Source organism: Entelurus aequoreus, linkage group LG16, assembly GCF_033978785.1.
Source record: "Entelurus aequoreus isolate RoL-2023_Sb linkage group LG16, RoL_Eaeq_v1.1, whole genome shotgun sequence".
Classification (NCBI taxonomy): domain Eukaryota; kingdom Metazoa; phylum Chordata; class Actinopteri; order Syngnathiformes; family Syngnathidae; genus Entelurus; species Entelurus aequoreus.
The window spans coordinates 21,709,022-21,735,069 of NC_084746.1; the positions used below are offsets into that span (position 1 = coordinate 21,709,022).

Sequence of the window (26,048 nt, forward strand, 5' to 3'; positions counted from 1 at the left end):
TGGCACAGTTTTTAATGCATCACTAATTAAAAGTGCATCAATAATAAATTACATATATTTATCCCGTCAAACAATGTATTATTTTAATTTGTTTTCACGTAAAAGACCCTCATTTTTAAGGTGTGGTGGCTTTTATTTTGCTGTGGCTCTGCATCATGATCAATAACATGCAGGGGAAACCATTGTCACAGTTTCAATTATTTTAACATCAATATATGTTCTTTGTTCAATTTGTACTATATAAAAAGTGTCAAAAATACATTTTGTCCTTGAACAATGTAACACATCACATCTTTCACATCAATTAATTTTTGACTAAAAATATGTTTTAGCACGAAGAACAATTATTCAAATTTTAAATAATTAGCATGGTTTTGGCTGCCACAATTAAAAACCCCGTTTCCATATGAGTTGGGAAATTGTGTTAGATGTAAATATAAACGGAATACAATGATTTGCAAATCCTTTTCAACCCATATTCAATTGAATGCACTACAAAGACAAGATATTTGATGTTCAAACTCATAAACTTTTTTTTTTTGGCAAATAATAATTAACTTAGAATTTCATGGCTGCAACATGTGCCAAAGTAGTTGGGAAAGGGCATGTTCACCACTGTGTTACATGGCCTTTCCTTTTAACAACACTCAGTAAACGTTTGGTAACGGAGGAGACACATTTTTTAAGCTTCTCAGGTGGAATTCTTTCCCATTCTTGCTTGATGTACAGCTTAAGTTGTTCAACAGTCCGGGGGTCTCCGCTTCATAATGCGCCACACATTTTCAATGGGAGACAGGTCTGGACTACAGGCAGGCCAGTCTAGTACCGGCACTCTTTTACTATGAAGCCACGTTGATGTAACACGTAGCTTGGCATTGTCTTGCTGAAATAAGCAGGGGCGTCCATGGTTACGTTGCTTGGATGGCAACATATGTTGCTCCAAAACCTGTATGTACCTTTCAGCATTAATGGCGCCTTCACAGATGTGTAAGTTACCCATGTCTTGGGCACTAATACACCCCCATACCATCACAGATGCTGGCTTTTCAACTTTGCGCCTATAACAATCCGGATTGTTCTTTTCCTCTTTGGTCCGGAGGACACGACGTCCACAGTTTCCAAAAACTATTTGAAATGTGGACTCGTCAGACCACAGAACACTTTTCCACTTTGCATCAGTCCATCTTAGATTAGCTCAGGCCCAGCGAAGCCGAGGGCGTTTCTGGGTGTTGTTGATAAACGGTTTTCGCCTTGCATAGGAGAGCTTTAACTTGCACTTACAGATGTAGCGACCAACTGTAGTTACTGACAATGGGTTTCTGAAGTGTTCCTGAGCCCATGTGGTGATATCCTTTACACACTGATGTCGCTTGTTGATGCAGTACAGCCTGAGGGATCGAAGGTCACGGGCTTAAGCTGCTTACGTGCAGTGATTTCTCCAGATTCTCTGAACCCTTTGATGATATTACGGACCGTAGATGGTGAAATCCCTAAATTCCTTGCAATATCTGGTCGAGAAAGGTTTTTCTTAAACTGTTCAACAATTTGCTCACGCATTTGTTGACAAAGTGGTGACCCTCGCCCCATCCTTGTTTGTGAATGACTGAGCATTTCAGGGAATCAACTTTTATACCCAATCATGGCACCCACCTGTTCCAAATTTGCCTGTTCACCTGTGGGATGTTCCAAATAAGTGTTTGATGAGCATTTCTCAACTTTATCAGTATTTGCCACCTTTCCCAACTTATTTGTCACGTGTTGCTGGCATCAAATTCTAAAGTTAATGATTATTTGCAAAAAAAAAAAAGTTTATCAGTTTGAACATCAAATATGTTGTGTTTGTAGCATATTCAACTGAATATGGGTTGAAAATGACTTGCAAATCATTGTATTCCGTTTATATTTACATCTAACACAATTTCCCAACTCATATGGAAACGGGGTTTGTACATAAATGTGATTCTCTGCAATAACAACATTTAAAAATCAGGATTTGCGGCACATTAAATCAAAAACTTTTACAGCCCGCCGCAGCTGGACACAACAGTGGCTCGTCTTCAAGCCCCGCCAGGCCAGAAGGCATCCTTTATGAGCAAAGAGCCCCATGGCCATGCTGACCACCTTGTTGGCTGACATTGACAAACTTTTCCCGGGCTGCTGCAGCCGGCGTCTTGTTTCACAGCCATGACTTCTGTGGAGTTGTGCATCAAAGACCCCACTGCTGTTATTAAACGGTAGGACAGGTGTGGACGCCTGCTAAGTATCATGCTAAATAGAGTCTGGAGTAGGGATGTAACAATATGAACATTTCATATCATGTTATTGTGAACACAATTATCTTTAACACGGTTGTGAATGTGCTCAAAAACTACAAAACCCAAAACCAGTGAAGTTGTGCAAATCGTAAATAAAAACAGAATACAATGATTTTCAAATCCTTTTCAATCTACACTGCAAAGTCAAGATACTTAACGTTCGAACCGTTTCTTTTTTAGAAATAAAAATTGCTTCTCTCTTAAAGTCAAAACAAAATTGGTGACAGCGACTATTCTGCCCATAATTGATTATGGAGACCTGCTTTATTTTAGTGTTTTTCACTCAGCACGAAGATTTGTTACTATTTGTTGTAGTCTCACCCACCACTGTCAACTGTATATGAAATCAGACTCATCTTCATTGAGTGCACGCAGATACACACATTGGCTGACTATCATTTATAAAGCTCTTTTAGGTTTGATGCCTCAATACTTGTGTGCCTTGTTACAAAGAAAAAACAGCTCTTATGCAATACGTTCTAACAATGTGTATGTTTTAACTGTTCCTCATGTACAGACTGAATTTGGCAAAAGAGCTTTTGGCATTGCTGCCCCTCTGGCATAAAATGCATTGCAGACAAAACTGAAACGCTCTGAACTACTTCCATATGGAGCCTTCCCTTCCCCTTCTATCCCGAGTGACAGACAGCGAGAAACGTTTGCACAGTGCCTGTGTTTTTAAAAGGTGAAAATCTTTATTGTTTTACAGTTCTCTTTTCTGCATTTTAAAATGTATGTCCTAACGTATTACTTTTCTGTAACTGCTCTGTCACATGTGCTGTTGACATCTTGGCCAGGTCACCCTTGTGAAAGAGATCTTGATCTCAAAGGGTTTCTTATCTGGTTTAATAAAGTTTGTAAACTTTGTTAATTTTTGCAAATGTTAGCTCATTTGGAATTTGATGCCTGCAACATGTTTCAAAAAAGCTGGCACAAGTGCCAGAAAAGACTGAGAAAGTTGAGGAATGCTCATCAAACACTTATTTGGAACATCCCACAGGTGAACAGGCTAATTTGGAACAGGTGGGTGCCATGATTGGGTATAAAAGCAGTTTCCATGAAATGCTCAGTCATTCACAAAGAAGGATGGGGTGAGGGTCACCACTTTGTGAACAAATGTGTGAGCAAATTGTCCAACAGTTTAAGAACAACATTTCTCAACGAGCTATTGCAAGGAATTTAGGGATTTCACCATCTACAGTCTGTAATATCATCAAAAGGTTCTGAAAATCTGGAGAAATCACTGCACGTAAGGGGCAAGGCAGAAAACCAACATTGAATGCCTGTGACCTTCGATCCCTCAGACGGTACTGCATGAAAAACAGACATCAGTGTGTGAAGGATATCACCACTTTGACTCAGGAACACTTCAGAAAACCACTGTCAGTAACTACAGTTTGTCGCTACATCTGTAAGTGCATGTTAAAACTCTACTATGCAAAGCGAAAGCCATTTATCAAGAACACCCAGAAACGCCACCGGCTTCGCTGGGCCTGAGCTCATCTAAGATGGACTGATGCAAAGTGGAAAAGTGTTCTGTGGTCTGACGAGTCCACATTTCCAATTGTTTTTGGAAACTGTGTCCTCCGGACCAAAGAGGAAAAGAACCATCCGGATTGTTATAGGCGCAAAGTTCAAAAGCCAGCATCTGTGATGGTATGGGGGTGTATTAGTGCCCAATAGAGATGCGCGGATAGGCAATTATTTCATCCGCAACCGCATCACAAAAGGCGTCATCCACCCGCCATTCACCCGAACCAACATTTTATCAAAACCACACCCACCCGCCACCGGCCCGTTGTTATATATCTAATATAGACGATGCAAGGCATTAGTGAGGTTAAAGAATATATGTATGTCATCCCTATTTAAACAAGAATAAATTAAATAAATAATAATAATTGAATTATAATGAAAATAGACGGTCACGACGAACAAAGCAGGCTAATAGCTTTACATTGTAGCCAATCGGAGATGCGCTTCACTTGAAAGCGAGGCCAAATAATTAACACACAGTAGTATATCTCCAATTAAAAAAAAATCACAATAAACAACGCAATTGCCTTAACTCCTTTGCATTGTAGTGCGCCCAAACAACACGTAACCATCACAATTATTCAGCTGACCGAACTCAATATAGGTTAGACATGGCCTTATTTTGTATAGCCTAGGTAACGTAGACTAATTCGTTTAACATATCCAACCGTATGTCTACTTACTTTTTTTTTTTAGCACTAGGCAGGAATAAAATGGTATCTACAGTGCCAGGATTCAGGCGAGAGCGCCTGGCCTCTAAAATGCGCCCTGCTGCGCTGAAGGAGCACTCACTTGCCGCACTTGTTGCTGGGACGCATAGGAAGGATTTTCTTTATACATTTAACTATGTATATACACTACCGTTCAAAAGTTTGGGGTCACCCAAACAATTTTGTGGAATAGCCTTCATTTCTAAGAACAAGAATAGACTGTCGAGTTTCAGATGAAAGTTCTCTTTTTCTGGCCATTTTGAGCATTTAATTGACCCCACAAATGTGATGCTCCAGAAACTCAATCTGCTCAAAGGAAGGTCAGTTTTGTAGCTTCTGTAACGAGCTAAAGTGTTTTCAGATGTGTGAACATGATTGCACAAGGGTTTTCTAATCATCAATTAGCCTTCTGAGCCAATGAGAAAACACATTGTACCATTAGAACACTGGAGTGATAGTTGCTGGAAATAGGCCTCTATACACCTATGTAGATATTGCACCAAAAACCAGACATTTGCAGCTAGAATAGTCATTTACCACATTAGCAATGTATAGAGTGTATTTCTTTAAAGTTAAAACTAGTTTAAAGTTATCTTCATTGGAAAGTACAGTGCTTTTCCTTCAAAAATAAGGACATTTCAATGTAACCCCAAACTTTTGAACGGTAGTGTATATTTCCGAATTGGTTCAACCGCCACCCGCCCAAATCTATTTAAAATCTATTTTTTTCGTCATTCATCTGCCCGACCCGTGGATTACCCGCGGAGTCCGCGGGTGTGTCCGCAGACCGCGCATCTCTAGTGCCCAATGCATGGGTAACGTACACATCTGTGAAGGCACCATTAATGCTGAAAGGTACATACAGGTTTGGGAGCAACATATGTTGCCATCCAAGCAACATATTTTTCATGGACGCCCCTGCTTATTTCAACAAGACAATGCCAAGCCACATTCTGCACGTGTTACAACAGCGTGCCTCGTAGAAAAAGAGTGCGGGTACTAGACTGGCCTGCCTGTAGGCCAGGCCTGTCTCCCATTGAAAATGTGTGGCGCATTATGAAGCGTAAAATAACACAACGGAGACCCCGGACTGTTGAACAACTTAAACTGTACATCAAGCAAGAATGGGAAATAATTCCACGTGGTAAGCTTCAAAAATTGGTCTCCTCAGTTCCAAAACGTTTACTGAGTGTTGTTAAAAGGAAAGGCCATGTAACACAGTGGTAAAAATGCCCCTGTGCCAACTTTTCTGCAATGTGTTGCTGCCATTAAATTCCAATTTAATAATTATTTGCAAAAAAATAATTAAGTTTCTCAGTTCGAACATTAACCTATATTCAATTGAATATAGGTTGAAAAGGATTAGCAAATCATTGTATTCTGTTTTTATTTACTATTTACACAAAGTGCCAACTTCAATGGTTTTGGGTTTTGTACTTAGACACACTGAAATACTTTCAAGTGGACCTATGATAATTTTAATCTACATTTAAAAAAATGGACCCATTATGCAAAAACTAATTTTCATATCTATAGGTACCTGTTTTTGTGTATTTGGGATCTACATAAGTCCAGAAAATTTTAAATCAAACCATCGAGGCACCGAAGATGAGCCACGTAAATAAGACCGCCAACAAAACGGTGCATCCTGAAGAGACTGTCAGAAAGCGACTTGAAGATGATCTGTAAAACATAATCTATGCAACATTTTGACCAAAAAAACATTACATGTTATGTAGACCACAAGGATGTGTTTTACATTTAGAAAAAAATATATAACAATATGACTCCTTTAATGCACCCTATAATCTGGTGCGCCTAATATATATTAAAAAAGATTAAAAATAGACCATTCATCGACAGTGCAAAAAACACAGTATACTGTCCAGGTCAAATTATTAATTATTTATTATTGGTCGACTTCAAAGTAATGCACTTTCCGGTGAAGTTTCTAAAATTTTGATTCGCCGAAAGTTTTATCGATCACAAATACTGCTTTTGTATTCCTATGTATTATTTTTATAATGAATTAAGTAACGTTTATGACAACATTTTTTCAGCTTAAGTCGTTCAACAGTCCGGGGTCTCTGTTGTGGTATTTTAGGCTTCATAATGTGCCACACATTTTCAATGGGAGACAGGTCTGGACTACATGCAGGCCAATCTAGTACCAGCACTCTTTTACTATGAAGCAACGTTGTTGTAACACGTGGCTTGGCCTTTTCTTGCTGAAATAAGCAGGCGTCCATGATAACGTTGCTTGGATGGCAACATATCAATCAATCAATCAATCAATGTTTATTTATATAGCCCTAAATCACAAGTGTCTCAAAGGGCAACATATGTTGCTCCCAAACCTGTAAGTACCTTTCAGCATTAATGGTGCCTTGACAGATGTGTAAGTTATTCATGCTTTGGGCACTAATACACCCCCATACCATCACAGATGCTGGCTTTTGAACTTTGCGCCTATAGCAATCCGGATGGTTCTTTTCCTCTTTGTTCCGGAGGATACGACGTCCACAGTTTCCAAAAACAATTTGAAATGTGGACTCGTCAGACCACATTACTGTAGTTACTGACAGTGGTTTTCTGAAGTGTTACTGAGCCCATGTGGTGATATCCTTTACACACTGATGTCGCTTTTTGATGCAGTACCGCCTGAGGGATCGAAGGTCCGTAATATCATTGCTTACGTGCAGTGATTTCTTCAGATTCTCTGAACCTTTTGATGATATTACGGACCGTAGCTGGTAAAATCCCTAAATCCCTTACAGTAGCTGGTTGAGAAATGTTGTTCTTTAAGTGTTGGACAATTTGCCCACGTATTTGTTCACAAAGTGGTGAGCCTCGCCCCATCCTTGTTTGTGAATGACTGAGCATTTCATGGAAGCTGCTTTTATACCCAATCATAGCACCCACCTGTTCCCAATTAGCCTGTTCACTTGTGGGATGTTCCAGGTAAGTGTTTGATGAGCATTCCTAACTTTTTCAGTCCTTTTTGCCACGTGCGCCAGCTTTTTTGAAACATGTTGCAGGCATCAAATTCCAAATGAGCTAATATTTGCGAAAAATAACAGCTTTCCAGTTCGAACGTTAAGTATCGTGTCTTTGCAGTCTATTCAATTGAATACAGGTTTAAAAGGATTTGCAAATAATTGGATTCTGTTTTAATGAACGATTTCCACAGCGTGCCAACTTCACTGGTTTTAGGTTTTGTAGAATTAAAGGCCTACTGAAACCCACTACTACCGACCACGCAGTCTGATAGTTTATATATCAATGAAGAAATCTTAACATTGCAACACATGCCAATACGGCCGGGTTAACTTATAAAGTGCAATTTTAAATTTCCTGCGCAACTTCCGGTTGAAAACGTCTATGCGCGTGACATCAATCGTTGAAACGGAAGTATTCGGACACCATTGAATCCAATACAAAAAGCTCTGTTTTCATCGCAAAATTCCACAGTATTCTGGACATCTGTGTTGGTGAATCTTTTGCAATTTTTTTAATGAACAATGAAGACTGCAAAGAAGAAAGTTGTAGGTGGGATCGGTGTATTAGCGGCGGACTACAGCAACACAACCAGGAGGACTTTGAGATGGATAGCAGACGCGCTAGCCGCCGACCTCACCTTGACTTCCTCTGTCTCCGGGCCGCCGACCGCATCTATGATCGGGTGAAGTCCTTCGTCGCTCCGTCGATCGCTGGAACGCAGGTGAGCACGGGTGTTGATGAGCAGATGAGGGCTGGCGTAGGTGGATAGCTAATGTTTTTAGCATAGCTCTGTGAGGTCCCGTTGCTAAGTTAGCTTCAATGGCGTCGTTAGCAACAGCATTGTTAAGCTTCGCCAGCCTGGAAAGCATTAACCGTGTAGTTACACTACCGTTCAAAAGTTTGGGGTCACATTGAAATGTCCTTATTTTTGAAGGAAAAGCACTGTACTTTTCAATGAAGATAAATTTAAACTAGTCTTAACTTTAAAGAAATACACTCTATACATTGCTAATGTGGTAAATGACTATTCTAGCTGCAAATGTCTGGTTTTTGGTGCAATATCTACATAGGTGTATAGAGGCCCATTTCCAGCAACTATCACTCCAGTGTTCTAATGGTACAATGTGTTTGCTCATTGGCTCAGAAGGCTAATTGATGATTAGAAAACCCTTGTGCAATCATGTTCACACATCTGAAAACACTTTAGCTCGTTACAGAAGCTACAAAACTGACCTTCCTTTGAGCAGATTGAGTTTCTGGAGCATCACATTTGTGGGGTCAATTAAACGCTCAAAATGACCAGAAAAAGAGAACTTTCATCTGAAACTCGACAGTCTATTCTTGTTCTTAGAAATGAAGGCTATTCAACAAAATTGTTTGGGTGACCCCAAACTTTTGAACGGTAGTGTACATGTCCATGGTTTAGTAGTATTGTTGATTTTCTGTCTATCCTTCCAGTCAGGGGTTTATTTATTTTGTTTCTATCTGCATTTAAGCCCGATGCTATCACGTTAGCTCCGTAGCTAAAGAGCTTCGCCGATGTATTGTTGTGGAGATAAAAGTCACTGTGAATGTCCATTTCGCGTTCTCGACTCTCATTTTCATGAGGATATAGTATCCGAGGTGGTTTAAAATACAAATCCGTTATCCACAATAGAAAAAGGAGAAAGTGTGGAATCCAATGAACCCTTGTACCTAAGTTACGGTCAGAGCGAAAAAAGATACATCCTGCACTGCACTCTAGTCCTTCACTCTTACGTCCCTCATCCACAAATCTTTCATCTTCGCTCAAATTAATGGGGTAAGGGTCGCTTTCTCGGTCCGAATCGCTTTCGCTGCATTGTGGCGGCGTGGCGAAGTTGGTAGAGTGGCCGTGCCAGCAATCGGAGGGTTGCTGGTTACTGGGGTTCAAACCCCATCTTCTACCATCCTAGTCACGTCCGTTGTGTCCTTGGGCAAGACACTTTACCCTTGCTCCTGATGGGTGTTGGTTAGCGCCTTGCATGCCAGCTCTCGCCATCAGTGTGTGAATGTGTGTGTGAATGGGTGAATGTGGAAATACTGTCAAAGCGCTTTGAGTACCTTGAAGGTAGAAAAGTGCTATACAAGTATAACCCATTTATCATTTATTACTTATCATTTATTGTAAACAATGTGGAAATGTGAGGAGCCTTTCAACCTGTGACGTCACACTACTTCCGGTACAGGCAAGGCTTTTTTCATCAGCGACCAAAAGTTGCGAACTTTATCGTCAATGTTCTCTACTAAATCCTATCAGCAAAAATATGGCAATATCGCAAAATGATCAAGTATGACACATAAAATGGATCTGCTATCCCCGTTTAAATAAAAAAAATTCATTTCAGTAGGCCTATAAATAGAGTCTCTGATGAGCAACAGGTGCGCGTACAAGGCAGGTGAAAATCATAAGTAACCATGGTGACTAAAACAAACCCTAAAGTGCACAAAACAACTAAGGAAGTCCAAAACTAACAGAACATAACTAAACAAAACATGATCCGACCACATCATAATACATCACAGTTTCATATCATTTCACTTTACAGGAGGAGGAAGAAGTAAAGCTTATTTAATCCTACCCCTTTCCCACTTCATACAAATATGTACATCCTTTACTGACCTTTTTATAATAAAAAATCTGTGAATTAGTATATACAACAGTTTTGTAGTATGTAATTAATTAATTCAGTCATTATTAATATACTGAGATGAAGAATATCTTATTTTCAATGAGGTTGAAAGTATTTCTCATAATTCTTCTTCTTTGTACTTTGTAAGCACTATTAATTTGAACAACCTCTTAAACTGGATCATATCAGTACAATGTTTAACTTCTTTACTTAATCCATTCCATCATTTAATTCCACATCATTTTAGCTGCTTGCAATTTTACTAAATCATCGAACTTTAATATTTTTGACTCAATAAATAAAGTGTTTATATGTTCTCTATATCCAACATAATGTATCAGTCTAATACATTTTTTTTGTAACACGGTTAACGAATGTAGCGCACATTTGTAGTTATTTCCCCACATTTCTGCACAATAACTCAGATATGGTAATACTATAGTAGCGAGCAGTAGAGAATGTGAAGTGATTTGTTAAACCAAATATTGTGTTTTTTTTCCATATACAACAATCTATCTGGACTCGATAAGAGAATCGATAAGGAATCGGTTTGATAAGAGGATTCGATAATAGGCTCGAACTCGATAATTTCTTATCAAACATCATCCCTAGTTGCGTTTTTGAACCGCTTCGATCTCATCCCAGCAGCAGAAACGCTGGCACGTCATCTGCCGTAAATACGACAGCTACTCACCGCCTATCATGTTAGCGCTATTAGTTGTTAAATTTAATTGAATGCCTTCTCATTTATTTATGCATTTATTTATTGGATTCTTAATCAGACGAGAAGTATTGAGGCATATTTGTTTCCAGAATTCCGGGTCACAGCTTGTGGATATGTCTCAGTGCCATTTGGAACTTGGGATACCTATTGTGTTATCTATTTTTGATAAGAGAGCATATAATTTGGATAAAGCTTTAGGGGGCAGATGTTTTGAAGAATTTAACGGTCATGGGATTACTATCCCATGTTGTTTTGTTGAAACTTGCGCTGATTACAGATTTTATTTGTATATATTTTAGGAATTTGTTAGGATTTATTGCATATTGTGTTATTAAACTTTTAAAAGAGATAAAACTGTTTCCATTGATGATATCCCCAAGGCATCTGACTGCCTTATCATACCATGTTGGAAAGTTCAATGGCTTCTTGTTTAACAGAAATTCAGGATTTTTCCAAATAGGCGTAAATTGGCAGGGAGTGAGCGGGGACCCAGTTATTTTCAAAAATTCCCACAGAGCTGTTAAGGTAGTGCGTATATTAATACTTTTAAAGCAGTTGTGTTTTCGGAGAATTTGACTAATAAAGGGCAAGTTAGAAATTGGGATCTCCTGGCTGAGTGATTGTTTAATCTCTAACCATAAACTATCTAATAAAGTGGGATTGATCCATTTTAATATATATTGTAGTTTATTTGCAAGGAAGTAATAGGAAAAGTTTGGGAGTTCTAGACCCAATATTCTTTGGGTTTTTGTAAAGTTTTAAGGCTGATTCGTGCTGGTTTACTCTTCCAAAGAAACTGATTTATGTGTGAGTCTAGTGATTTAAACCAGATTTGAGAAGGTTTGGTTGGAATCATTGAAAATAAATAATTAACCCTAGGTAAGACCATCATTTTCACAGTAGAAACCCTTCCCACAAGTGAGATGGGCAGTGTTTTCCAACGCGGCAGATCATCCTCAATCAATTTTAAGATTGGGGAGTAATTCAAGCGATTCAGATCTGACAATGTGGAGGAAATATTGATTCCCAGGTATTTAATGTTCCCTTTATGCAGTGGAATCGATGAAGTGCTCTGAAAGTCAAAATTAACTGGTAACACAGTATATTTGGACCAGTTGATGGAGTAATCTGAAATAGAACTGAATTTATTGATGAGTGAGATTGTATCTTGAAGAGAAGAATGTGGATTTTGTAAAAAAAAAAGTAATACATCATCAGCATTTAGGCTTATTTTATGGTGAACGGTTGCGGTCATTTAAACGAGCAAGATTCTGACTGGCTCCGAGGCGGGCAATAAGTACGAGCTTCATTTCATGTCTGCCGTCTGGCGCTATAGGGTCTCCTTTCACCGCGGCAGGGAAGTATACATGCAGTGACTAAGTTTGTGGTTTTAAACTTGCACTAATTTGCCAGAGTGCTCCTGATTTTCAAGAAGTGAAAGTTCGATTGTAGTTGGAGAAAAGTTGAATGTTTTCCTGCAAACACATTCACTCAGTCATTTCCATTATAGAAGTGAAACCCATAAAAGCACAAACCCCAAAACCAGTGAAGTCGGCACGTTGTGTAAATCATAAATAAAAACAGAATACAATGATTTGCAAATCATTTTCTACTTATATTCTATTGAATAGACTGCAAAGACAAGATACTTAAAGTTCGAACTGGAAAACGTTTTTTGTTTTTTTTTACAAATATTAGCTCATTTGGAATTTGATACCTGCAAGATGTTTCAAAAAAGCTGGCACAAGTGGCAAAAAAGACTGAGAAAGTTGTGGAATGCTCATCAAACACTTATTTTTGAACATCCCAAAGGTGAACAGGCTAATTGGGAACAGGTGGGTGCCATGATTGGGTATAAAAGCAGCTTCCATGAAATGCTCAGTAATTCACAAACAAGGATGGGGCGAGGGTCACCACTTTGTGAACAAATGCGTGAGCAAATTGTCGAACAGTTTAAGAACAATATTTCTCAACATGCTTTTGCAAGGAATTTAGGGATTTCACCATCTACGGTCTGTAATATCATCAAAAGGTTCAGAGAATCTGGAGAAATCACTACGATCCCTTAGGCGGTACTGCATCAAAAACAGACAACAGGTGTAAAGGATATCACCACATTGGCTCAGGAACAATTCAGAAAAACGTTTACTGAGTGTTGTTAAAAGGAAAGGCCATGTACACAGAGATAAAAATGCCCCTGTGCCAACTTGTTTGCAATGTGTTGCAATAAGTTAATGATTATTTGCACAAAAAAAATTGTTTCTCAGTTCGAACGTTAAATATCTTGTCTTTGCAGTGTATTTAATTGAATATAAGTTGAAAAAGATTTGCAAATCATTGTATTCTGTTTTTATTTATGAATTACACAACGTGCCAACTTCACTGGTTTTGGGTTTTGTAGAATATTGTGTAAAAGTCCATTCATGTCAGCAATTAACTTCAAATGTGGAACTAATATGTGGTATTACCTCATTACATGCAAAGTGAGATACCTCAAGCTTGTAATTGTTATAATTTTGATGATCATGCCTTACAGTTTTTGAAGACCCCACATTTTCTGACAGTTTCACTTCAAGGTTTTCATAAACTGTAAGCCATAATCATCAACATTAAATCAAAAGAAGGCTTGTGTTGCATGTTATGTATGTAATAGTTTAATCTTGTAAATCTAAACAAACCATTGTAATATTTTTAATGTGTCACCAATATATTTTCAAGTGAGATGACAAAAGACTGTTGAACATTTTAAAAATGTAAATATAAAGGTTACATTCTTGAGTAATTTCCACATATGTTTTATTTTGTTAAATTCTACAGAAGAATAGCTCTCATATTTATTTTCAAAAGTTATTTTTTTTTCTATGCTATGTGCATCTTAAAACCTCACTGTTGGCTTTGTAAGGTCATGTTATCTCTAATCTAAACACTATTGATGCTAATCCACCTTTTTCTTGTCTTTTTCCCCCCCAAAACGTTGATAAGAGAACCGTTAAAGAACCAAATCGTTAAGTAGAATCGAAAGTGGAATCGGACCCGGAAAAATCTTATCAATGCCCGCGCCTACGCACACGGCTGTGAGAAAAGACGTGATAGAGCTGTAAAGACAAGATGATGGACATGACAATCCTCCGTCCTACACGCGTGTTTAAAAATGTTTTGAGTGTAAGAAAAAAAACAGTTTTGGGGTGGTTTTTTTTTTAAATGCCATGTGTCTTTTTGTTTTTGAGAAATGTGTTATTATAATAAATAAATATTCACCAGCCATGAACCTCACCGCACGTCACTGATATATATTATATAAAATATATATATATATATTATATAAAATATATATATATATATATATATATATATATATATATATATATATATATATATATATATATTTGACGATCGTTAGATCGCACTTATTTAGTATTTAGAATGCATAAAACAAGAAACACATATGTGTTCTTGTCTTACATAAGGATTGTGAATGATAGGCATAATAAAAAAAAAAGTGCAGTTCCCATTTAAAGTTCATAATGCAGTAAGTTCAATGATGCGGATACGCTTGTTACTGGATACTTTCGTACACGCGTCTGCCTTGGCAACTTTTTATGTGGAAGTGATACGCAACCGTAGTTATTATACAGTACATGTTTATATTGACAAATGCACTGATTTAAACTGCGATATTGTTAAACGAAAAACACCAATTCCATGTGTGTAGCTTTTGACTATCCTGCGCTAGCTGTTACCGTGTTTACCTTTTGTAAATGACACGACTAAAATAGAAGAAACACCAAACTTGTGTGCTTATTGGAGGACATTTAAATGTTAACGGACTGTGTTTGCACACGTAAACACATTGCAGGACTGCTTGTATTGTTGATTATATGTCACATTTTACACAAGCACATACAGGTAAAAGCCAGTAAATTAGAATATTTTGAAAAACTTGATTTATTTCAGTAATTGCATTCAAAAGGTGTAACTTGTACATTATATGTATTCATTGCACACAGACTGATGCATTCAAATGTTTATTTCATTTAATTTTGATGATTTGAAGTGGCAACAAATGAAAATCCCAAATTCCGTGTGTCACAAAATTAGAATATTACTTAAGGCTAATACAAAAAAGGGATTTTTAGAAATGTTGGCCAACTGAAAAGTATGAAAATGAAAAATATGAGCATGTACAATACTCAATACTTGGTTGGAGCTCCTTTTGCCTCAATTACTGCGTTAATGCGGCGTGGCATGGAGTCCATGAGTTTCTGGCACTGCTCAGGTGTTATGAGAGCCCAGGTTGCTCTGATAGTGGCCTTCAACTCTTCTGCGTTTTTGGGTCTGGCATTCTGCATCTTCCTTTTCACAATACCCCACAGATTTTCTATGGGGCTAAGGTCAGGGGAGTTGGCGGGCCAATTTAGAACAGAAATACCATGGTCCGTAAACCAGGTACGGGTAGATTTTGCGCTGTGTGCAGGCGCCAAGTCCTGTTGGAACTTGAAATCTCCATCTCCATAGAGCAGGTCAGCAGCAGGAAGCATGAAGTGCTCTAAAACTTGCTGGTAGACGGCTGCGTTGACCCTGGATCTCAGGAAACAGAGTGGACCGACACCAGCAGATGACATGGCACCCCAAACCATCACTGATGGTGGAAACTTTACACTAGACTTCAGGCAACGTGGATCCTGTGCCTCTCCTGTCTTCCTCCAGACTCTGGGACAAGTCTAGTGTAAAGTTTCCACCATCAGTGATGGTTTAGGGTGCCATGTCATCTGCTGGTGTCAGTCCACTCTGTTTCCTGAGATCCAGGGTCAACGCAGCCGTCTACCAGCAAGTTTTAGAGCACTTCATGCTTCCTGCTGCTGACCTGCTCTATGGAGATGGAGATTTCAAGTTCCAACAGGACTTGGCGCCTGCACACAGCGCAAAATCTACCCGTGCCTGGTTTACGGACCATGGTATTTCTGTTCTAAATTGGCCCGCCAACTCCCCTGACCTTAGCCCCATAGAAAATCTGTGGGGTATTGTGAAAAGGAAGATGCAGAATGCCAGACCCAAAAACGCAGAAGAGTTGAAGGCCACTATCAGAGCAACCTGGGCTCTCATAACACCTGAGCAGTGCCAGAAACTCATGGACTCCATGCCACGCCGCATTAACGCAGTAATTGAGGCAAAAGGAGCGCCAACAAAGTATTGAGTATTGTACATGCTCATATTTTTCATTTTCATACTTTTCAGTTGGCCAACATTTCTAAAAATCCCTTTTTTGTATTAGCCTTAAGTAATATTCTAATTTTGTGACACACGGAATTTTGGATTTTCATTTGTTGCCACTTCAAATCATCAAAATTAAATGAAATAAACATTTGAATGCATCAGCCTGTGTGCAATGAATAAATATAATGTACAAGTTACACCTTTTGAATGCAATTACTGAAATAAATCAAGTTTTTCAAAATATTCTAATTTACTGGCTTTTACCTGTATAATCCAATATTTGTTTTTTGATGATATTAATTTTGGCTCGGTATACAACTAGTGTAGTTATAAATATTAACTATACTTATAACAAACAGGCCTGAAGTGATGTTTGAAATATGAATTAGCCCTATGGCATCAAGAACATAATTGAGTTATGTTTTGAATTGCCATGTGGAGTAACATTTGGCAAACAAATTAAAATATAAAAAAAAAAAGTTGCGTATTTAGTGATGTATACACTTTCCCTGAATGTCCATTCAAACAGTGTCATTGTGTTTTGGAGTTAACAACTTTAGGTACATTACGGTAATGAATGCACCGTTGTTTCCTTCACTTTTAGTGGACACGGGAGGTTAACGTCGATGTCCTCGTTCTAACAGAAAGTTGAACGAGTTTAACATGTGTTGTTGTAAAGTTACTTCTCCTACCTTCGTGCTGGAAAACTGCTGCCCTGCAGCCGTGGACACGGGGCCGGTGTTCTCTCTTCCTGGTCGGCAGCCTCTTGTGCTGGTCCTGCGGTGTCCAAGCTGGAGTTTGAGACGTGGCCAGCGGTGTTGCCCACCCCTTAGTAAGGAAGGCGGCTATTGGCTGTCCGCAGTAATAGGCGCTTCAATTGCCCAATGACGTCATACACATTGCTGCATAATTGGGCATAAAGTGTTAGGAGACTTGGCCCATAATAAAGGCAAACCTTTGCAAGTCCACCTCGTTTGGCCTTTTTTTTATCTTGAGAAAGGATTTCTATAATATCCACAAAGTTTGAATAGTTGCAACCGGAATCTTTTTGTTTGTTGAAGATGTTTCAGAGTTGCATCTCTATGACCTGATGACTGACAATCTACACACACGTTTTATACCAGGGGTCCCCAAACTACAGATCCGGCCTGCCAGCGTCCAAAATCCGGCCAGCGGAAAGTCCCAAGTTTAAAAATTGTATTTATTTATTTTAATTATAATTTTTTTTAATCGGTCCTTTTTAATCCATTTTCTACCGCTTGCTAATCGTATTGTCTAAAAATGCATTTTCCCATCGATAACGTGACATCATCGCGCTGGGAATATATATATATATATATATATATATATATATATATATATATATATATATATATATATATATATATATATATATATATATATATATATATATATATATATATATATCATACTTGCCAACCTTGAGACCTCCGATTCCGGGGCGTGGGGCAGGGGTGGGGCGGGGGTTGGGGTGGGGGGCGTGGTTGGGGCATGGTTAAGAGGGGAGGAGTATATTTACAGCTAGAATTCACCAACTCGAGTATTTCATATACATATATATATATATGTATGAAATACTTGACTTTCAGTGAATTCTAGCTATATATATATATATATATATATATATATATATATATATATATATATATATATATATATATATATATATATATAATATATATATTTATTTTATTATACATATAAATAAAATAAATACTTGAATTTCAGTGTTCCGGAGGCTATCCAGTAGATGGCAGTATTGTCCTGTTTAAGAGTGTCACAACATTGCTGTTCATGGCAGACGAACTGCTTTACGGTAGACGAAAACGTGACTGCTGTTGTTGTGTGTTGTTACCGCGCTGTGAGGACGTTAATGAAACTGCCTAACAATAAACCCACATAAGAAACCAAGAACTCGCCCTTGATCATTCTGCAGTTATGACGTGATTGGGCAGGCACGCTGTTTATATCGTGGGAAAGCGGACGTGAAAACAAACTGTCGCCGCTGTCCCCACTCAGGTCTGCATGGAGCTGGAGGGGGCGTGGCCTCCAGCTCCGGCTAAATTCCGGGAGATTTTCCGGACAAAATCCGGGAGGGTTGGCAAGTATGATATATATATATATATATATATGCATGCGTGGGTTCCCTCCGGGTACTCCGGCTTCCTCCCACCTCCAAAAACATGCACCTGGGGATAGGTTGATTGGCAACACTAAATTGGCCCTAGAGTGTGAATGTGAGTGTGAATGTTGTCTGTCTATCTGTGTTGGCCCTGCGATGAGGTGGCGACTTGTCCAGGGTGTACCCCGCCTTCCGCCCGATTGTAGCTGAGATAGGCTCCAGCACCCCCGCGACCCCGAAGGGAATAAGCGGTAGAAAATGGATGGATGGATGGATATATATATATAGACATGAATGTTGTCTGTCTATCTGTGTTGGACCTGCGATGAGGTGGCGACTTGTCCAGGGTGTACCCTGCCTTCCGCCCGAATGTAGCTGAGATAGGCTCCAGTGCCCCCCCGCGACCCCGAAACAGTCTCCATGCCTAAGTGCTTGATTTTATACACCGGGCCAAGTGATTAGGGCACCTGATTCTCATCATTAGGATGGGTGGCCAAATACTTTTGGCAATATAGCTTATTTGGATTACGCACACACCTCACTTACATTTGCTGCGGTTAACAAATGCGCTGACAGCTAACGACGTCAGTCTTTCACTGCCGTCTCCTTCTCCCGCTGTATAACCAGGGACAAGGGTTGCAAATTAGCCTGTGGCTATAAGTCTTATGTACTTTGACATCGGTTACTAATGGGTAGCAATGTTTAATTGTACTGTCCCACTCAAATAAATACATGAATGAATGAATGAATTAATTAGTATCCAATATTGCAACAAATACTACAGTATATTATCATACTTTCCAAACATGTTTCTGTCTAAATAAAAATACTTAACTGTACAGCAAACTACCCATCAAATTAATAAAAATTACAATAAAGTTGACGTTCTTTACAGACTGTAAATTTAAAAAAATTAGTTCTGTTTTTTGTGTTAAAATTCTGTTGCCTGAGCTGCCAGTTTTTGACTGTAAAATCTACGGTTGTTGTTTTTAACGGTGTATTACTGTAAATGGAAAGACGGTACATTTGTTTTTACGGTAGAAGAACTGGCAGCGAAGTTGCCAGAGTAAAAAAAAAAGAACTTGTACTGTTTTTCCATTAACAATACAATGTTGTAAAAAACATTGTAAATTTTACGCAAAAATTCTGGCAACTAAGCAGCCAGCTTTTTCTGGAAAAACCCACCCAAAAAACAGTGGTACTGTTTTTCCATTTACCGTAAAATGTTGTAAAAAATTTTTTAAAACACTAGATTATACGGTAAAATTTTGTAAAAAATGTAAAGTTTTTACTGTAAAATTGACAGTCTTCTGAAAAAATATACATATAATTAATAATGAAATCCAGAGGCAAATTCATTATTCGCTGTTACAAGTGGCCCCTCTGACTGCGATGGGGCCCTCTATGAAAACAAGTTTGACATCCCTGCTTTATACTGTATAGTAGTCATTTGTCTTTCAAATAGAAACTGAACACATATAAAAATACTAAGATTTGTAGGAAATATTATTTGGATGAGTTATTGTATTACCAGCAACCTGTTAGACCAGGTGTCGGCAACCCAAAATGTTGAAAGAGCCATATTGGACCAAAAATACACAAAAAAATCTGTCTGGAGCCATAAAAAATCCAAAGCCTTATATAAGTGATATAATGGAAGTCAACACGTGATGTAAGTGTCTATATTAGCTATATTAGCCTACTATCAAAAGCTGATGCAAATCTTCGTTGACAGAAATGTTGGATTTTTATTTTTATTCTACACATTTTTGCAACATTGGAAATCATTAGTAAAATGGAGGCTTACCACAGGATGAGAGAACTTCTGGAAATGACTGGCTCATAGTGGCCAAAGGTATAGATGTGTGTGTCCAAGTTTAAAAAAACGGCAGGCTGTCTTCTTTAAATGGATTTATTACAATCTTTGCAAGCTGGGAAACATTTGCTGTGGTCTGGAACAACATGGCACACAAATGGGACCCATAACCTCCCTGCTTGGCACTCAGCAACAAAGGGTTGGAGTTGGGGGTTAAATCACCAAAATGATTCACGGGCGCGGCGCCGCTGCTGCCCACTGCTCCCCAAGGGGATGGGTCAAATGCAGAGGACACATTTCACCACATCTAGTGTGTGTGTGACAATCATTGGTACTTTACTTAATCTTAAACAACTTGAGAAATGCAGCCTCATTACATACAGATAATGTGTCATGAGACATACAAATATAATTTAAATACACAGGACACAAGTAAACGAAATTAAATGAGCTCAAATATACCTACAAACGAGGCATAATGATGCAATATGTACATACAATTTAAGGTTTTACTACTTACGTATAAAATACTACACGGTCAAGCTCCTGCCTATCTTGACGATTGTATTGTACCATATGTCCCGGCAAGAAATCTGCGTTCAAAGAACTCCGGCTTATTAGTGATTCCCAGAGCCCAAAAAAAGTCTGCGGGCTATAGAGCGTTTTCTATTCGGGCTCCAATACTATGGAATGCCCTCCCGGTAAAAGTTAGAGATGCTACCTCAGTAGAAGCATTTAAGTCTCATCTTAAAACTCATTTGTATACTCTAGCCTTTAAATAGACCCCCTTTTTAGACCAGTTGATCTGCCGTTTCTTTTCTTTTCTTTTCTACTCTGCTCCGGGGTGGACCGCTAGCCTGTCCATCAGATGGGGACATCTCTACGCTGCTGACCCGTCTCCGCTCGGGATGGTTCCCGCTGGCCCCACCATGGACTGGACTTTCGCTGATGTGTTGGACTTTCACAATATTATGTCAGACCCACTCGACACCGAGGATGTCGTTGTGGCTTGTACAGCCCTTTGAGACACTTGTGATTTAGGGCTATATAAATAAACATTGATTGATTGATTGATACAGCTAGCCTAAACAGTAGGGGTGTGGGAAAAAATCAATTCGAATTCGAATCGCGATTCTCACGTTGTGCGATTCAGAATCGATTCTTATTTTAAAAAAATATTTTTTTTTTAAATTAATCAATCCAACAAAACAATACACAGCAATACCATAACAATGCAATCCAATTCCAAAACCAAACCCGACCCAGCAACACTCAGAACTGCAATAAACAGAGCAATTGAGAGGAGACACAAACACGACACAGAACAAACCAAAACTAGTGAAACAAAAATGAATATCATCAACAACAGTATCAATATTAGTTACAATTTCAACATAGCAGTGATTAAAAATCCCTCATTAACATTATCATTAGACATTTATAAATTTAAAAAAAAAAGAATAGTGTCACAGTGGCTTACACTTGCATCGCATCTCATAAGCTTGACAACACACTGTGTCCAATATTTTTACAAAGATAAAATAAGTCATATTTTTGGTTCATTTAATAGTTAAAACAAATTTACATTATTGCAATCAGTTGATAAAACATTGTCCTTTACAATTATAAAAGCTTTTTACACAAATCTACTACTCTGCTTGCATGTCAGCAGACTGGGGTAGATCCTGCTGAAATCCTATGTATTGAATGAATAGAGAATCGTTTTGAATCGGGAAAAAAAAATCGTTTTTGAATCGAGAATCGTGTTGAATTGAAAAAAAAGAAAAATCGATTTTGAATCGAATCGTGACCCCAAGAATCGGTATTGAATCGAATCGTGGGACACCCAAAGATTCACAGCCCTACTAAATAGCATGTTAAAGGCCTACTGAAACCCACTGCTACCGACCACGCAGTCTGATAGTTTATATATCAATGATGAAATCTTAACATTGCAACACATGCCAATACGGCCGGGTTAACTTATAAAGTGCAATTTTAAATTTCCCGGGAAATATCCGGCTGAAAACGTCTCGGTATGATGACGTTTGCGTGTGACGTCACGGGTTGAAGCAGACATTTTGGAATAGCACGGTGGCCAGCTTAAGTCGTCTGTTTTCATCACAAAATTCCACAGTATTCTGGACATCTGTGTTGGTGAATCTTTTGCAATTTGTTTAATGAACAATGGAGACAGCAAAGAAGAAAGCTGTAGGTGGGATCGGTGTATTAGCGGCTCGCTGCAGCAACACAACCAGGAGGACTTTGAGATGGATTGCAGACGCGCTATCCGACGCTAGCCGCCGACCGCACCGATGATCGGGTGAAGTCCTTTGTCGCGCCGTCGATCGCTGGAACGCAGGTGAGCACGGGTGGTGATGAGCAGATGAGGGCTGGCGTAGGTGGAGAGCTAATGTTTTTAGCATAGCTCTGTCGAGGTCCCGTAGCTAAGTTAGCTTCAATGGCGTCGTTAGCAACAGCATTGCTAGGCTGGACAGCATTAACTGTGTGGTTACAGGTCCAGGTTTTGGTTCGGTGTCTCCTGATAGTAGAAGTAATAATAGTATTGTTGATCTTCAGTCTATCCTTCCAGTCAGGGGCATGTTTCTTCTGTTTCTATCCGCAGTTAAGCACGATGTTATCACGTTAGCTCCGTAGCTAAAGTGCTTCGCCGATGTATTGTCGTGGAGATAAAAGTCACTGTGAATGTCCATTTCGCGTTCTCGACTCTCATTTTCAAGAGGATATAGTATCCGAGGTGGTTTAAAATACAAATCCGTGATCCACAATAGAAAAAGGAGAAAGTGTGGAATCCAATGAGCCCTTGTACCTAAGTTACGGTCAGAGCGAAAAAATATACACCCTACCGTCCTGCACTGCACTCTAATCCTTCACTGTCACTTTCCTCATCCACGAATCTTTCATCCTCGCTCAAATTAATGGGGTAATCGTCGCTTTCTCGGTCCGAATCGCTCTCGCTGCTGGTGTAAACAATGTGCAGATGTGAGGAGCTCTTCAACCTGTGACGTCACGCTACTTCCGGTACAGGCAAGGCTTTTTTTATCAGCGACCAAAAGTTGCAAACTTTATCGTCGATGTTCTCTACTAAAAAATATGGCAATATCGCGAAATTATCAAGTATGACACATAGAATTGATCTGCTATCCCCGTTTAAATATGAAAATCTCATTTCAGTAGGCCTTTAACATCGATTAGCTTGCAGTCATGGATTGACCAAATATACCTGATAAGCACTCCAGCAAATCATTAAAATCAACAAAGCTTACCTTTGTGCATTCACACACAGCATAAAATGTTTGGTGGACAAAATGAGACAAAGGAGGAGTGGCAGCATCGGAGAAAGTTGTACATGTAAACAAACTACGATGAGTTCAAGGATCGCTGAAATTAGTAGGACAAAACGGTGGTTGTCAAATACTCTCATCAATGAAGCATGTATAACATAAACAGTGGTATTTGTGTCATGTTTGTTCTCCTACAGACATATATTAAAACAAAAAAATTATTTTTTTCTTCATCTTTTTCCAGTTTCACACATCTCTGAAAGAGGTCCAGGAAGCCACTAGGGTGGCGCTTAAGAGCCGCATGCGGTTGCTGACCCCCAAGTTAGACTCATGCAATGTCTGTCATGATCCTGGGTCCGGATCATGTTTGTTTTGTGTTTTCTGGTAGTTTTGGACTCCTTTTGTTATTGCCTGTGCACCTGTGAGTTTGTTTCATCACCATGGTTACTTATGATTTTCACCTGCCTCTCTTGTTTGGGACACACCTGTGTCTAATCATCAGAGACTCTATTTAAGCCTGCTTTTCCCGGTCACTCATTGTAGCTTCGTTGTTTGCTGTATGCAACAGTCACGTTTGTTTATCCCTGTTCTTGAGTCCTGATTCTTGATTCCGGTGCTAAGTAAGTTTTTGTTTTAGCTTCTCGTGCGAACGGCACGCTTTCCTTTTGTTTTGTTTTTTGTCTGTTTGTATCCATTTACTATTTATGTTTAATAAACCAAATCTTACCTGCACGCTGTCGTCCGGAGTAGTCCATGTAGCATTGGAGTAACGATCCCGCAGCAAGCTGCAACCCCAACCGTGACAATGTCACTATCATAAAGTGTAGTGTCACTATCATAAAGTGTAGTGTCACTAACATAAAGTGTAGTGTCACTATCAAAGCTGCACACATTATGTTTATGTTCAACAATTTACATACACAACTCATGTTGGAGACAAGTTCCTAAGAGAAGGCACCAGCCAACAAGTGATCTTGCAAAGAGGACCTTTTGCTAAATCAAGATGGAGCTGGAGGCCAGGTTTGTGGGTTCCAGCCCAGCAGGGTGTAAACCTTCTCGGCTGCTGGAGCACTAATCCCATGCTCACCTTCCTCCTTACGGTTATGGCCATTCTCCAGGCATCCTCAGCACAGACAGTGGCAAAACCCTGGACCAGAGTGTGGATCTCGACTGCTGGGCAGCACATACTGTGCTCGCCTTCCCTCCTGCCGGCTGCAGCGTTGGCCATTTCAGGGATGCGCTCCATCCCAATGACGACCTTTGCTGCTGCTGGTGGATCCATACCACATCCTCCATCTTCCTTCTTTCCAGCCGCAGCGTTTCTCTACAAGTCGCATCGGTCTTCAACTCGGGGCCTGGACTGGTGGCTGTCCCCCCAATGGTTTTAACCAGGGGTGCACAATATGTCGATCGCGATCGACCAGTCGATCTCGAAGGTAGTGTGAGTAGATCACATGGCATTAAAAAAATAGACTTCGGCATCAGCCCTGACGGCACACCACTGACTGCGCATGCGCAAACAAGTGCGCCAAATTATCAAGCCAGCTAGCCAGTTACCAAGCTAGTCTCCAATCTATAGCCTAGTTTTTGTTCTCTAAACTTAAATGAGTTGAGGAGCTAGACCAAGCAAAAAGCCAAAAACAAGTCACTTTCATACGGAATGGGAGGAGGACTTTTTTTTCACAATGTCATTTTCGAAGTGCATATCCTTCATCTGTTAGACTATCGTTGCACTACCAAAGAAGGGAAATGTGGAGCGGCATTTTCGGACTGTTCATAAAATCTACGACGCCGACGCGGAGGAGAAAGGTGAAGGAACTAAAATGGCAGTTGTCCGGGCAGCAGTCATTTTTCTCACAGCTAACTTCGAAAGTGAAAGCCGCCACCGAAGCATCGTTCCGCGTGAGTCATTTCATCGTTAAAAAACAGAAGTCCTTCCAAGACAGAGAGATGGTAAAAGAGGCATTCGTTGAAGCAGCGGACTCATTGTTTCGAGACTTTAAAAATAAGGCATAAATGTTATCTTCGATCAAAGTTATCCAGCTGTCAAGGATTACTGTTGCAAGGCGCAGCGTAGCCATGGCGGAGGATTTCACCAGGCAACTTTGGAAGGACATAACAGATTGCGAGTGTTTCTCACTCCAGTTGGATGATGTCATGGTGACCACGCCCATAGCCACGCCCCCACCGCCACAGGTATCTTGGCAGTTTATGGGAAACACAACAACAACCTCATAGTGAAGTTCGCGGACGACACTAGGGTGGTCGGACTCATCTCAAAGGGGGACGATTAAGCCTACAGAGAGGACGTCCAGAAGTTGTCAGACTGGTGCTCAGAGAACAACCTTGCTCAGAACACCAAGAAAACCAAGGAGATCGTCGTCGACTTCAGGAAACACAGCATTGACCTAGCCCCCCTCTACATCAAGGGTGAGTGTGTGGAGAGGGTCCACACCATCCGGTCTATTGGCGTCCTTATCTCTGACAACATCTCCTGGTCAGAAAACACTACTGCCATCACTAAGAAGGCTCAGCAGCGGCTGCACTTCCTGAAAGTCCTCAAGAAGTACAACCTGGACTCCAACCTGCTGCTGACCTTCTACCGCTCATCCATTGAGAGCCTGCTGACATACT

The 26,048-nt window shown here is 39.6% G+C and overlaps 2 protein-coding genes across 2 annotated transcripts in view; both read right to left on the minus strand.

Annotated features, from left to right (window-relative positions):
- The window catches only part of chst6 (carbohydrate sulfotransferase 6), an 80,532-nt gene extending 63,559 nt beyond the window's left edge, over positions 1-16,973 (minus strand). Inside the window, exon 1 of the mRNA XM_062023474.1 lies at positions 16,843-16,973. The gene's annotated coding sequence lies outside the window, so the exon portion shown is untranslated. The remainder of the gene's footprint in view (positions 1-16,842) is intronic.
- adat1 (adenosine deaminase tRNA specific 1) overlaps positions 1-26,048 on the minus strand; it is a 249,004-nt gene that overhangs the window by 125,876 nt on the left and 97,080 nt on the right. The gene's annotated exons all lie outside the window — the stretch shown is intronic.